The sequence below is a fragment of the Taeniopygia guttata genome, chromosome W (genome assembly GCF_048771995.1).
Source record: "Taeniopygia guttata chromosome W, bTaeGut7.mat, whole genome shotgun sequence".
In the NCBI taxonomy this organism is placed as follows: Eukaryota; Metazoa; Chordata; class Aves; order Passeriformes; family Estrildidae; genus Taeniopygia; species Taeniopygia guttata.
Genome location: NC_133064.1, coordinates 17,157,500 through 17,172,581, shown reverse-complemented (window position 1 = coordinate 17,172,581; position 15,082 = coordinate 17,157,500). Strand labels below are relative to the sequence as shown.

Below are 15,082 nucleotides of genomic sequence, written 5' to 3'. Positions count from 1 at the left end.
TACCTTTACCCTTCTCCTGATATTCCTCCCCTCACAGCCCCTTATCTCTGAGCTAGTCGGATTATTCGGGGGGCTGCGTGACGGGGGGAGACCAGCAGTTGGCACCAAACATGTGCTGCCCTGAGCCCACGAAGAAGCTGGAGTCCTTCTTTCAAAGGATCTAGAAGAGCTTTTGGGACAGTCAACTGCCCTGTTACTCTAGCTGCCTTTAAAGGCTTTGAGTGACAGGGAAAAGTCAGGGACCTTGCCTGAGTACCCCAGGCGAGCCGGCTGGAGAGGGACCCCAGACAAGTTCACAGACGAGCCCCGCGGTTCACAGCCTTGGTAAGTTCTCCGTTCGTGTCACCCGAGACCGCACCTGGCTGGGAGGAGTTACCATAAGTGACTGCGAGGGGCTGCTTGCAAGACGGGGGGCTAGGGACCCTCTGCTAGACAGCGTGAAACCGGTGGGCTGAGAGTACCCACGTTCCCCTGGGGGAAAAGTGACGGGAGGGAGCTCTGGCAGAGCGGCAGGACAAACCCCGTCCCAAGAGAGAGGGCAGGACAACCGCCCCTTCCCCCGCCTCCCTCACGCTGAAATTTCCACGGAGGGAAATTCGATTAATTCGTGCTCTGTTATGTCTGGTGGAGAATAGACCAGCGATACGATTAAAATAATGGGTACAAAACTGTCGCTGGAACAAAAGAGCACACTAACACACCTTAGCAATATTTTAAACAATGTATCATTCTCAAACAAGCTCCTCCTGCGTTTCGTATGCTGGCAAACAGCAGAAATACCAAATTTCACTGTGCAAGAACTGAATTCACTTCTTTTTTGGGACCAAATTGGAAAGGTATTAACTTTAAAAGTCGAAAATGGTGAACATAAAGCTTCTCTATTTATTCCGATATTTTTACAAGAACGAAAAAAGACTTTGGAAGCGAAACAAATCATACGAACACAGGATCACAGTCCAAATACTCCCTTTTCACCCTCCTGCCCACCTCCTCAATATCCCAGCCCTGAAACCCCTTCACCCACCCCTTATCCCCTTCTAACACCATGTTTTTCCGAGCAATGTAGTCCGGAGTTCTCTTCAGAGAGCAGCGCAGTGTGTCTGAAACACGCGGCTGGATAATGGCAGCAAGCATGTGCTCCGACCCGATCCCCGACCCCCCCACCCCCCACTCCCCCTCCCACTCACATTCCTTTCCTTCCCCCACCCTCCAACCCCTCTTCCACCCTCTCCTCCAATGCCTTCCTATCTCCCACCGCTCCCCCACACCCTCCTTATCAGTGCCAGCCCCCGCGTTGCCCCGGGAACAGGGGCGGGGCCGGCCCCTGCACAGCTCCCAGCCCCAGGGCTGACTACAGCAGGACGGGGGCAGGGCAAGGCAGCCCAGCAGCTCAGAGCATGGGCGGGGCCCGAGTTTGCACCGAGGCACCGGCAGCACGGGGGGGAGGGTGCGAGCTGCCTCTCACCAGGACCCAGGGGGTGGTGGGGAGACAAGACCCTGCCTCTACCGAGGTATCTATACCATCTGTAGCACCGTTTGCTTATTTAGGGAGGAGAAACGCTAACAGAACATATCAACATCTACCATATAGAGACAAAACTGAAATCTGTAAAGTTCAGAGAGAATTTGGGAGGTCCAGTGAGATTTTTAAAGGGATGATAAGGGCAATGTTAAATTCAAATGAAATCGTACCTAAAGATGTCACTGACTTGTTTAAATGTTTACTAACACCTTCTGAATATGAGATATGGGAAAATAAGTGGAAATTGGCTTTGGAAACAGTTTTGCAAGAAATACAACATACACCCAGTGAAGCCCTTGACAGTGAAGGCAATCCTATTACAATACATCATTTATGCGAAACAGGAGACATACAGTGCCCAGAAAAACAAACCAGACTGTTATCTAGCTCGGTTTTGGAAAAAATCTGTAATGCTGCAGAAAAGACTTTGTTTCAATTACCAGGAACTGAGGTTAAATGCAGCTATATCAACATTAAACAGTTTCCTTCTGAGAGTTTCTTACAGTTTGTGGACCGTTTCAGAAGCCAAGTTGAAAAACAGGTGCAAGACACCAGGGTACAAACAGAGTTGATTAAAGAAATGGCTCAGAGGAATGCAAATGAGACCTGTCGTAGGATTATTCTCAGTCTTCCTCTCGACCCAGCACCTAGTCTCGCTCAGATGACTGAAGCCTGCGCTAGGAGAGCAGAGCTGCTCGACACCCCTGACAGCCATACAGCATCCACAGAACTACAGCCTGTTGCCACTGCTGCACCAAGCCCCAGGAAGCAACCCAGGTCATCACAGCAGCTGCAGCACATCACCTGCCTGCGTTGCAAGAAACCAGGACACTTAGCCAGAAGCTGTCCTCAAAACCAGAACCAGAGACAGATCAACAAACAAAAAAACTGAGTGTACAGAGTGTCCCCACAGCTACGCGCAAAGATATAAATATAGCGGGACGCACACGGGACAATGCCTCCCTCTTAACAAATAAGGGGGAGGGTGGGAATCACGGTGGGGGGGAGAGAAAAATAAAAATGTTAAATGTATAACTAACAAGGTTTGGCAGCCGCTAGGCCGACCTCGCCTAGTGACTGCCAAAGGATTTCGTTTCAGATCCACTGATTGGAAAGTTATTGTAGTGGACCTGCCAATCAGCTCACAAGACCTGCAGGCGTACGATATGGAACTGGACAGTGAGTATTTTGTTATTGGGGACACAGCATACACACCTCCTGAGATTGAAATAGTTCCCAGTACTACTAAGGGAAAAATATCTAGCCTTATGCTGTTGGCACGCTGTTTGCACCCTCCATTCTATCTAGAAAAGGGGCAAATTCTGGCACAAGCCATTCCCATCCCAGTAGAAATCACAGTAGAAGGAAAATCTCCAGAAGTCTACTGGGCAGAGGTTGTAGGAGAGGATAGGCCCTCCATGGCATGCAACCTAGCACATGGATCAGAGCACCTTCAGGTGGAAGGGGTTCTGGACACAGGTGCAGACATCACGGTAATACCTAAAACTATGTGGCCACCACACTGGGAATTGCAACCTGTGGCAGGCAAACTTCAGGGTATAGGAGGAATTACATTAGCAAAAATTTCAAAAAATGTAGTGCAAATTGAGGGACCTGATGGGAAATTGGCAAGTGTTCGCCCATTTGTGGCAGACTATAAAGCTCCTCTGTGAGGGAGAGACACCATGTCGCAGTGGGGAGTCCAGTTAATCATTCCTAAGACACCCCAGGATTTTCGGAAATAGCCATTGTGGAGCGCCGCGCCCCCAAGTTAAAGTGGTTGGATAACACCCCAAAGTGGGTAGCACAGTGGCCTTTGAGTAGTGAAAAACTCGAGACGCTTGAAGAACTTGTGGAGGAGCAGGTAGCTCAAGGACACCTGCAAGAAACAGACAGCCCTTGGATTTTCCCAGTCTTTGTAATAAAGAAACCTGGGAAGGACAAGTGGAGATTGCTCCATGATCTCAGAGAGATAAAGAAAATTGTGGAGGACATGCATTCTCAGTTCCTACTACCAATCGAGAAGCCCCGATGAAACATTACCACTGGAAGGTTTTGCCCCAAGGTTTAAAATCCAGCCCTTTCATATGCCACCAGTATGTAGCAGCACTACTTGTCTCCAGTACGTGCAGAGAGAAAGGATGCCATCATCCTTCACTACATGGATGATGTGCTTGTGTGTGCTCCCAATGACTCTATACTCCAATACACGCTTGACCTAGTGGTTAAAGTTTTAACCTCTGTTGGATTTCATTTGCAGGAAAACAAAGTTCAAAGAATGCCACCTTGGAGATACCTGGGCCTGGAAATTTCTGCACGGACTATTGTCCCACAGAAATTGGAGATTAATTGCAACCCCAGAACATTAGCAGACCTCCACTCGCTGTGTGGGTCTTTATATTGGGTAAGGCCCTGGCTAGGCCTCACAAATGACGACCTGGAACCTCTCTTCAATTTATTGAAGGGGGAGAGGGAGCTGGCCTCCCCCAGGGAAGTGACCCCAGAGGCAAAGACAGCAATCGAAAAGGTACAGAAGGCCTTGTCAGAAAGGCAGGCACATTGGTGTGACCCAAATGTGCCTTTCCATTTCATTGTTCTAGGAAAGCTGCCACACCTGCATGGGTTGATTTTCCAATGGATCAAGGGGCAGAAGGACCCACTCTTAATCATAGAATGGGTTTTCCTATCGCTCCAAAGATCCAAAACCATCACTAGGCCACAAGAGGTGATAGCAAAGCTCATTCAAAAGGCCAGGGTGAGGTTGTGTGACTTAGTAGGGTGTTACTTTGCATGTATCTACCTTCTAGTCAGGCTTTCTGAGGAGGGAAGGAACTCTCCTGAGAGACTGACCAAAGGGATGTTTGAGCATTTGCTCCAGAGCAGTGCCAGTCTCCAGCTATCTCTGGACAGCTACAGGGGAAAAATATCAGTCCATGCCCCGTCTCACAAGTTGTTCAATGAGGAACTCTACCTTATTCCTCAAGAGAAAAGGAGCCGGAGGGCACTCAAGGCTCTCACAGTGTTCACTGATGCCTCTGGGGCTTCCCACAAGTCGGTGATGACTTGGAGAAACCCACAGACTCAGCATTGGGAAGCTGATGTTGAGCTTGTCAAGGGGTCCCCCCAGGTGGCTGAACTGGCTGCAGTGGTGAGAGCTTTTGAGAAGTTTTCTGAGCCATTCAACTTGGTGACAGACTCTGCCTTTGTGGCAGGTGTAGTGTCCAGTGCGGAGCAGGCTGTGCTCAAAGAAATAGAAAATGAACATCTCTTCAGGTTGCTCTCAAGGCTAATTTATTTAATCTCTCACCAAGAGCATCCATTCTTTGTGATGCATGTGAGGTCACACACTGATTTGCCAGGTGAGATTGCAGAGGGGAATCGCAAAGCAGACTCCCTTGCTGCACCAGTTGAAAAGGCACGTCTCCCTGATGTTTTTCAACAGGCAAAGCTGAGTCACCAGCATTACCATCAGAATGTGCCAGGTTTGATTTGACAGTTCCAGCTAACACCGAGCCAGGCCCGAGCCATTGTGACCAACTGTCCTAATTGCCAGCTCCAGGCCGTGCCTACCTTAGGCATGGGGGTAAACCCCAGAGGCCTTAGCACCTGTGAGGTATGGTAGACAGACGTCACACACATTCAGAGTTTTGGTCGCCTTGAATGCGTTCATGTAAGCGTGGACGCATTCTCAGGTGCAGTGTATGCCTCTGCTCATATAGGACAAAAGGCTGCACATGTCAAACAACACCTAGTGCAAGCATTTTCAGTATTGGGGGTGCCAAAAATGATCAAAACAGATAATGGCCCAGCGTATGTATCCAAGGAGTTTCTGGAATTTCTCCAACAGTGGGGAGTGGAACATAAGACTGGCATTGCCCACTCCCCCACAGGTCAAGGTGTAGTCGAGCGTGCACACCAGATGCTCAAACAGGTATTGAAGAAACAAAACAGCTCAGCTCCGTGGATGTCTCCACGAGAGAGGCTCTGTAAAGCCATGTTTACTATCAATTTTCTGAACTGTTCATATGAAAACGAGTCCACCGGTTGTATGTCACTTTAACAGTGGCAACCAGTTCAAATTGTCTCAGCATCCCCTGGTCTTGATTAGGGATCCAGAAACTTGGGAAACTAAGGGTCCCTATGGACTTGTCACCTGGGGTCGTGGCTATGCGTGTGTAGCTACTCCCTCAGGCCCTTTGTGGATTCCCCAGAAGTGGGTGAAACCTTTTGTCCCCAAGAATCCAGGCCAGACAAAAGGGGACAGGAAGCAAGTAGCTGATGCTTCAAAGAGAAGACACCGCCGGATGGAAGAAAAAGAATGCGCCTTACCATTAATTCTTCCAGCAGAAACAGAAACTTTAACATGTTCTTAAAATGTATGTTTTTCCCTTTTAGAGAAAACCTACCTCCCACTCAACCCTGTGATGAACCCCATGCAAGTTGTCATCCTGCAAATGCTGAAAAGAATGTTTAAGGGATGGGGATTCATGGGGTGGTGGACATCTGTTGTTAGATCAATTTTGTTACTCCTTGTTATTCTGTTCCTTGTAACCTTGGCGTTCGGGATCCTGCTCAGGGTTAGATTGAGCCCAGTGAATTCTTGCAACCTTGTTTAACAAATAAGGGGGGGGTGTTACTGTGAGCTCATGGGCATTCTGAACCCCCTTTCCCGGGACCCTGTGACTCTGATCAAGATAACCCCTAGACCCCTTCTTTCTACCCCAACGGGGTTGGCGGAGAGCCAGGAAAGCCCACCCTGTCCAAAACCTATATAGATCACTGACATTTCCTGTTCGTCCTCTTTTGCCCCGCTCTCCACATGGACAACACAGAATAAAGAGAGCTGTACCAACTTCTCCTGGGGTGAGAGCCTCTTTTGAATACCTTTACCCTTCTCCTGATATTCCTCCCCTCACAGCCCCTTATCTCTGAGCTAGTCGGATTATTCGGGGGGCCGCATGAGGGGGGGAACGACAGGGGTGGTAACAAGGGGAGGAAACAGCAGCCAACCTATGGGATAACACCTGGGGGTGGTAACAGGGGTGACACGCAGGGGAAACTTCCAATGAGGTAGGAGGGAGGGGGGGATCCCAGAGACCAGCCTATCACTCGAAGCCCTGGATGGAACTTTCTAGGTGGAAGGGAGGTGTCTCTGAGCGACAGGCAGGCTCCGGGGTGTGGCTGGGGGGTGATAACTCAGCAGGAATACAATGAACTGGGTGGAGGGAGGAATGACAGGCAGACGGAGGAGGGAGGAGAAGGAAGGCTGGACTATTTTACAAAAAGAGGGGGACAGGGAGTTACCATAACTGGGGGGAAACTTAAAACACACTCCAACAAACATCTAATCAGAGGTGATGTGAAAGATAGTCTACAAACCCTTGAGTTGAAGGCTGTGTGTTGGGCTATCCACACCTGGAGCAAAGAACCACTCAACGTTGTTTCAGATTCATTATATGTGGTTGGAGTTGTGCAGAGAATTGAAGATGCGCTCCTCAGAAGAACTCAAAACCAACGTCTTTGAGAACTGCTCCTGCAGTTGCAGAGTGTGTTGAAAAATGCCAGCATGTCTTTTGCATCATGCACATTCAAAGTCATCAATGTAACAGCAGTTTAGAAGGCAACACATTGGCGGATGCTGTGATCAGTAATGCTGTCCATGTTCCCCCACAGAATTACTTTGAGAGAGCTTGCAACAGTCATAAGACATTCCACCAAAATGCGAGGACCATGCACCGACAATTTCAGATCCCCATGAATGATGCACAAGGGATTGTTCGAGCCTGCCCTCAATGTAGTCATTATAGGCCTGGCCTCAGACTTGCCAAAAATCCAAGGGGTCTGAAAGCTTTAGAGTTGTGGCAGATTAATGTAACTCATGTTCCAGAGTTTGGTAGGCTGAAATATGTCCACTTATTCTAGATTTATTTAGGCCACAGCACAAGCAGGGGAAAAGGTTCTGCACGTGAAAAGACAATTATTTGCCTGCTTTGCAGTAATGGGTATACCTGTGGAGTTGTGTTTTTTATGTTTTATTACATTTGTATTATGTATAGGTTTGTTCCATGTACCCCCGGTTCTGTAACGGTTTCTCCCCAGGTTTTCCCGCCTTTCCCCCGCGTGTCCGTTATCCCCAAAAATGCTAAGTCATCCCCCTGTTTACCCCAGATGCCTGTCTGTCCCTCGGTGTCCCTTCCCATCCACCTAGAATCTTCCACCCGGGACGCCGGGTGATTGGTAAAGGACCTGGGACCCTTCCCCGTCTATCCTTCATTGGATGTACCCCCGTATCCCACCACCCTCGAACCCCCCGCGGTTTTACCCCATTGGCTGTTTGGTTTTCCCCCACTCCGTATTTAATTCGTTCGCGCGGTTTGTTTCGTGCTTTCTTCTGGCTGGCTCCAGCGCGTTCCGCCCCGCCCGCGCCTTTCCGGCAAATGCCGGCGCGGCACACCTGTCCCCCTTTGAGTTATTGTATTCCCCGTTGGATTACAATAAACGGAATTCGCCCCCAGAGCAAGACTCTCCTCGTAATTCGCCGTGGGGTCGCTGACTGCTCTCTGGAACTCCGATAGCGCTTCCCAAAGCCCGCAAGGGTCCAGCGGGAAGCGCTAGAAACCTGCCCGCCCCTCTCCCCAGAGCTGGCTGGGGCTGAGGAAGGGCGTCGGGGAGAGGAGCACCGGCATGTACCTGTAGAAATCTAAACTGATAATGCTCCATCTTATGTTAGTCAACAAATTGCTACATTTATGCAGAGGTGGGGGGATGAAACATACCACAGGTATCTCTCACTCATCTACAGGTCAAGCCATTGTAGAGACAGCCAACCGTACCCTAAAAGAATACCTAGCAAAGTAAAAGCAAAGTAATTAAACCAATGTATTTAATCAATTGTCAAAAGTATTGTTTACCCTAAACTATTTGTATTTAGCAGAAGGCAGAGAAGAACCTGCAGTTGTAATACACCACCAGGCAGTGAAAAAAGGAAAACCACAAGCAATTCCAGGACTTTATGTTTATCACAAGGACATGCGGACGGGCGAATGGCAAGGGCCAAGTCCGGTGTTATTTAATGGTAGAGGTTATATGTGTGTTGCAACTGGTACTGGTCCAGTTTGGGTGCTGAGCAGATTCACCCGTGCATGTCCACAGGCAGAGAGACCAACCCGCAGTGATAATAACATCGACGACAACAGTTTGCCTGGAACATCCTGTGATAAATCCAGTTCTGATGAAAATTAACTTTGTAGGGTACAGAGAAATAAGTTTGATTATCATAAGTGTGAAGTTAGATTTATAAGAAGTTAGTTTATTATAAGTCGTAGTTTATGTTTAGAATTAAGTTTGTTCCTTTTATGTTAAACAAGGCATTCAAGAACATGAGAAATATGTGGTGGGTCGCAATGTTTCTATTAAGTAATGTTTTAGTAATTGAAGTATTTGGAATCCTTGACATTGACAAGAGAGAAAACATGTGGATCACTTGGGCCAAACAAACTAGGCAAGATTCATTCTGCCTGTCGTTAGCTACACCATCTAATCCTTTTTGTACTTGTTTAATTGGGGTTCTATTGGGTTCCATGGCAAACTTCTTCAAAACGTGGACCCGAGCTCAAATAAATCCAAAAAGCACACTGGGAGTGCAAGCTTTTGTGTTTGTCCAAAATCTTAGATTTACTGATGTCAGCCTTCAAGAATTTGATCTTTTGGGTTCTGTCCCAGGAAATTACTGTTTGATATTTGGACCTTATGCTATAAAACCAACTCAAGAAAAAAGACAGTTAACAGATGTCAACACTTGGTTTTCTCCCAGATCACCATTGTATTATAATTATTCAGAATATTGTAACAAGTGGACTCAATCTGTGATAACGTCAAGAAGTGGTGTGGGAAAACTTTCCCCAGGAGCCTTCCTCATTTGTGGGGACTGAGCCTGGTCTGCAGTACCTCAAAATGCTAGGGGAGGCCCATGTTACATTGATAAATTAACGCTGTTTGCTCCCACCATTCATCAGGTTCTTGGATTGCCTCAGAAGACTCAATGAACCAAACGTAGTGTTCTCCAACTAGACCCCAATTGTAAAGATCAAGTGTCATTCTGGGGGCACACTTCTGTAATACTAGCCTCATTTTTCACCCCAGGAGTTGCTTCAGCGCAAGCTTTCACAATTGAGAACCCTGGCCTGCTGGACAGGAAAGCAAATTAATATCACATCTAAACTGTTAAGTGAGCTTGCTGCAGATGTAGATAGTACCCGTCATGCGGTTCTTCAAAACAGAGCTGCCATTGATTTCCTTCTTCTAGCACAAGGACGCGGGTGTGAAGAATTTGAAGGCATGTGTTGCATGAATTTGTCTGACCATTCTCAATCGATTTACAACCAGTTAACGCAATTGAGGGACAACATGAAGAAACTTGTTGTAGTAGACACTCTGATAACTGGCTCAATTCTCTAGGTTTTGCTGGTTGGATCAAAGATTTAATTCATTTTGGCATTGTGTTTTTCCTGATCTTTATAATTATTTTAGTTTTTATACCATTTTTATTACAGTGTATGCAGAAGATAGTGCACTGTGCCTTCACATCAGCCTGGGTAGCTCAAAAAGGAAAAGAGGGAATTGTTGCAGAATTTCTGAGAGAGGGGGCATGATTTATGTCTGGAATGAGATTTGAACTACTCCAGCCTAGGCCTCAGATACGGGCCTTGTGAGGATTTCCAAGCCTGTGACGCAGTAAGAAAAAGAGCTTGTGGCGCAGTTAGAAATTATATTAAGGTGCGATGTGAAGCACTGGGTTTTCTGGGTGTGAATTAGTATAGGTTTCTAGTGTGCAGTTTAGTCCACCTTAAGACAAAGACAAACAATGTTATCTTGCCAATTAGAGTGCCTTTGTAAACTGTAAACTATACTGAAGTGTATATAAACTGCCCATCTTCTAACTAATAAACGAAGAACGTTTGATTGACCATATTTGCCTGATCTGCATTAGTCCTGTCCAGTTTTACTCTCTAGTGAGGTCCCTGGCTTTGCACACCTTTGGGAAAATCTGGGAAAAGAGGGGACTGCTCAACACTTGAGGTAAGGGAGTGGTACATGAGGAGATAATTAAACAAATTCTGAAGGCAATTAGGGGACCAGAGGCAATTGCCGTAGTCCACGTAAGAGGACACCAAACTGGGATGCAGTTCAGAATCTGGGGGAATAACTTAGCAGAAGAGGAGGCAAAGAGTGCCACATTACTAAAGGTGAGTACCCCGGAGGTTGAGGAAGAGGAAGCTCAAGAGTTCCCTCCTCTACCCTCTCAAAAAGAGCTGGAAAGTTACCAGAGGATTGGGGGTCGTCTGGAGGAAGGTAAGTGGAAATTACCGGATGGGAGAGAATTATTATCAAAGGAATACACTAGGAAAATTTTGGAAACGTTGCATCAAGAGACACATTGGGGGGCCCAGGCACTTGCAGAGCAATTCCTGAGATTTTTCGGTTGCAAAGGCACCTATGAATTGGCAAAACAAGAAGTGCAAGGATGTATAATATGCCAAAAGGTAAATCGTGCAAACTCTCAGCGGGCATAGCCACGGGAACTGTGCTGGCCATGGCAAGGTTGCGCATGGCATCAGAGGCAGCGGCAGATGCCAGCCAGCTGTACAGAGACTGCGCGGTGGCCGTGGGGGGAGACCCAAGCAGTGCCGGGTCAGGCAGCATGTGGCATGCAGCCATGGTCGTGACGGCAGCAGTGGGACACAGCGAGCGCGCGCTGCTGACATCAGCGGAGCACAGAACCGCGCTGGGTGCCGGGGTTGCCATGGAGCCCAAAGGGAGTGACCCAGAATGGGACCAGGGCAGCGAAGGAAGGAGGAAGGACCAGGGGAAGGATGAAGGCATTCCCGAGGGTGCAGTGCATATTCATACATCCTTCATGGTTATGCATACATTCTATTCTAAACAAGAAACTCTGTCTGTTGTATGTCAACTGTTTCCTTTAATCCCGTGGCGTCTTTGAGTCTGAGCAAGGCCTGAAGAAATTAGCTTCTTCTGATAAGAAGCCATAAATTCCTCTCCTTTGGAAGATTTAGGTGTTCCTCAAAGCAAGTATCTCATTCCTAAAAAAAAACTTCCCCACATACATAGTCTCTATTTTCATTATGTTGGAACCTAAAACTATATTTAACACACTACTTAAGAGAATTAATACAGCATAACTTTCTAACATTACAAATATAATATTCATCGTAACATTTGCAAAAAGCCAATCATAAAATATGCATTTTTCACAATTTGTAAAAGGCTCTTCCTAAGGTAATAGAAGATGAGAAAGACCTCCCCAAAAGGGAAGAGGACTCAGGCTCCAAAAGTATACCCACTTGAACTCATCCCCCTCCTGACAGTCCAATTTCATCCAGAACTAAGAAGTAACAAACCCCTCTGAGAGAGGCAGTGGGACCAAAAAAAAAAAAAAAAAAGAGTAGAATTTTAGTTAATACAAAGACCATATATTCAGTTTTAAAATAACTTTAGTACGTGTAGAGAATGATTATGTTGTAGTGTAGAGAACAACTAGCCAATCTAAGAAGGCATACTTTTGCAAACTGTTAAAGTAACAATGGGGTATTTAGAAGTTTTTGTATACACCCAACTCACTAAACATTCTAAAATGAAGAAGTTACTCTAGAAGTAAATGATCAAAAGTACATAGAAGTGTTAAGTTTAACAATATCAGGCATTAAAAATAAAGAGGAAATTAGTGAAGAGATATTAGGACAAGCATTTTTGAGAGTATGAGCCTCTGATGTACCACTGAGGGCAAAGAATGCCCCCCCCCCCATAGTAATCAAGCTTAAAGAAGAGACACAACCAGTAAAAATTAAGCAGTACTCCCTGAAAAAGATAAAGAACAAACCAGCCCAATAATTGATAGCGCAAGATTGAAAGCTGTCAATATGATAACAAAGGATTTATATCCTGTAGTAACAAATCCATACACCTTACTAACTTGTTTAACACCTAAACTAACCGGGTTTACTGTTTTAGATCTAAGAAATGCTTTCTTTTGCCTCCCTATCAAGGAAGCCAACCAAAAAAATTTTACATTTAAATAGAAAAGCCCTAAAAGTGGACACAAAACCTAGATCACATAGTCCATGTGCCTCAAAACTTCAAAATCCCCCACTCTGTCTAGAGAAAAACTTACAAAAATCCAAAACCTTGAGAAACTCGACACGAAGAAAGAATAAGCCTTTCAAATTTCCTAGAACTCCAAGGATACAGAGTAATAAAGAAAAAGCACAAACATAGCAGAGTAGTGCTAGCTGTGAGTTTATAATTACAGACTGTTTGTCAGACAAAAATCTCCAGTAGACAAAAGAAGCCACACAAGCCTTTCACCAACTAAAAAGTACCCTCATATCAGCTCCAGCTTTAAGACTTCCAAATGGAAGTAAACTATTCTTTCTATTCTCCCATGTAGATCAAAAATTAAATTCATACCAGACAGCAATTGCTTACTTTTCCAAACAACCAAATACAATACCAAAAGATAGCCAGGTTGCCTCAGAGCTGGAGCAGCAGTCGTAATGAATATACAAAAAGCATGCAAGTTTACCCTAAGACAAAAATTAACTGTACTAGTGTCCCACACAGTGTCCACGATACCAGAAATAAAAAACAACCACCAGGTCTCACCACAAAAGTTCCTGAAGTACCAAGCCTTCACAGTAAAACAAGATGATATAAAAAAAGTAATAACTAACATTACCAATCCAACTTCTTTTCTCAGTAGAAATCAAAGAGATACAGTACAACACAATTGCCCAGAAACAAGTAAAGCTACTTACTCCTGCCACCCAAACTTAAAAGACACTCCTTTAAATGATACAGAGACCTAGCTCACTAATAAGAGCAGCTACGTCACCAATACAAAGCGACATACTAAATATACAGTCACTACCTGCAAAAAAGTAATAAAATCCAGACCTTTATCACCAGAAACCTCTGTGCAGAAAGCCAAGATTATTACACCACCCTGCACCTTAAAAATAGCAAACAGACTCTAAATATGCATTCATAGTTGTACACACACATATAACTGTCTAGAGAGAGAGAGGGGACTTCTGACCTCACAAAGAAAAAACATCAAACATACAGAAAAAATAATCCAACTACTAAAAGTATACATATTAAAACACACCAGAGAATAAACTCAAAATTGAGAAGAAAAAATGAGCTAGTAGATAAAAAAGCAAAAAACCCAATAAAGAGTAAAGTAATTATAGACAAATTTCCCTTAAAAGTAAGCAAAAAAATAATAATACTAATCAAAAAAGACATATAACCATGAAGGGTGGGCTACCATTAAAAGAAAACTAAAAATCCCTTCCCATGCATGTAGTCACTAATAAGAGAAGAACGCCAAAAAACACACTAGAAGCTAACTACTTAAAAACTCTTATGAAGTATAACTCCTTTCCCAGAATAACCAAAGCTACCAGTGTTACAAAGTGCATCAAAAAGAAGTGTTGACTTCTAAGTAGTAGTTTCCACAAGCTTTTTATAACACATATCTAATTTAAAAGATCATCGCCAAGAATTTATATGGCACTATCACTCAGGTGAATTGACAGTGTAATCCTTACCTCCAAACTAACCACAAGAATATCCCAGACAAAACTTAGTCAGATTGGGAGGGGCCATAGATCTAGACAGCAATAGTCAATTAACTTTTCGAAACCCCCATGGAAAGGGCAGTCTCAGTATTTATAAATATTAGCAAATACATTTTCAAGATAGCCAGAAGCATAAATCACTAAACATTCTAAAATAAAAAAGTTACTCTAAAAGTAAATAATCAAAAATACATAAAAGTGTTAAGTTTAACATTAACAACCATTAAAAAAAAATTAGTGAAGAGATATTAAGACAAATATTTTTAAAGATCCAAGCCTCTAATATACAACAGAAAACAAAGAACACCCCCGCATAGTAATCAAGCTTAAAAAAGAAACACAACCAGAAAAAAATTAAGCAATACCCTCCCAAAAAAAAAAAAAAACGAAAAGAAATCAGCCCAATAATTAATAGTACAAGATTAAAGACTGTCAATAAAATAACAAAAGATTTATATCCTGTAATCCATATGACTTACTAAATTGTTAAACACCTAAACGAACTTAGTTTACTGTTCTAAATCTAAAAAATACTTTATTTTACCTCCCTATTCATAAAACCAACCAAAAAATTTTTACATTTAAATAGAAAACCCCTAAAAGCAGACACAAAACCGGATTCACATAGTCCGTATACCTCAAAACTTCAAAATCCCCCACTCTGTTTAAAGAACAACTTACAAAGAGCCAAAACCTTGAGAAACTCCACAAAAAAACCCTAAAAAAAACTTTCAATTTTCCTAAAACTCCAAAGATACAAAGTATTAAAAAAATCCACAAACATAACAAAATAGTACTAACAATAAGTTTATAATTATAGAGTGTTTATCAAACAAAAATCTCCAGTAGACAAAAAAAAAACAGACAAGCCTTTCACCAACTAAAAAGTGCCCTCATGTCA

At 44.3% G+C, this 15,082-nt stretch overlaps 1 long non-coding RNA gene across 1 annotated transcript in view; it reads right to left on the bottom strand.

The window, feature by feature from the left end:
- Positions 1-15,082, bottom strand: part of LOC140682053 (uncharacterized) — an 83,158-nt gene that overhangs the window by 19,751 nt on the left and 48,325 nt on the right. The gene's annotated exons all lie outside the window — the stretch shown is intronic.